Raw genomic sequence first — 429 nt, forward strand, 5'->3', positions numbered from 1 at the left:
ATGAATATTTTCGAAGATATTACAGGTTTAAAATTTTGGGACACAGCGGTTGCGGCAGTACCGGCCGGGGGGCCGGTACTGCCTATAAATAGCGCTTCGCCCTTTAGCACTTTATGATTAGCAGCGATCGCACGCGTTTATATGTATATTTAGTATCAGCATTGCACCCGTGTGGAGCCGTGGCGAGTCGCTAGTTGATAATAATATATCATGACCTACTTGATACAAAGCTTTTTGGAAATCTGATAGACGGTATTGAGTTGCGCCTTTTTTTTTTCGTATTCTTTGCGATCTTTAGATCTATTTCTCACAAAACCATTTTGCTCAGTAGTGATGTACTTTTCAACAAACTGTTGTATACAATATGTTCAAATAACTACTTAGGTGAAGCACATATAGGTATTTAGTAGGTCCTGATTAGTTGATAGC

The sequence above is a fragment of the Leptinotarsa decemlineata genome, unplaced genomic scaffold (genome assembly GCF_025532065.1).
Source record: "Leptinotarsa decemlineata unplaced genomic scaffold, Ldec_3_MD MMD2_tig00026282_RagTag_RagTag, whole genome shotgun sequence".
In the NCBI taxonomy this organism is placed as follows: domain Eukaryota; kingdom Metazoa; phylum Arthropoda; class Insecta; order Coleoptera; family Chrysomelidae; genus Leptinotarsa; species Leptinotarsa decemlineata.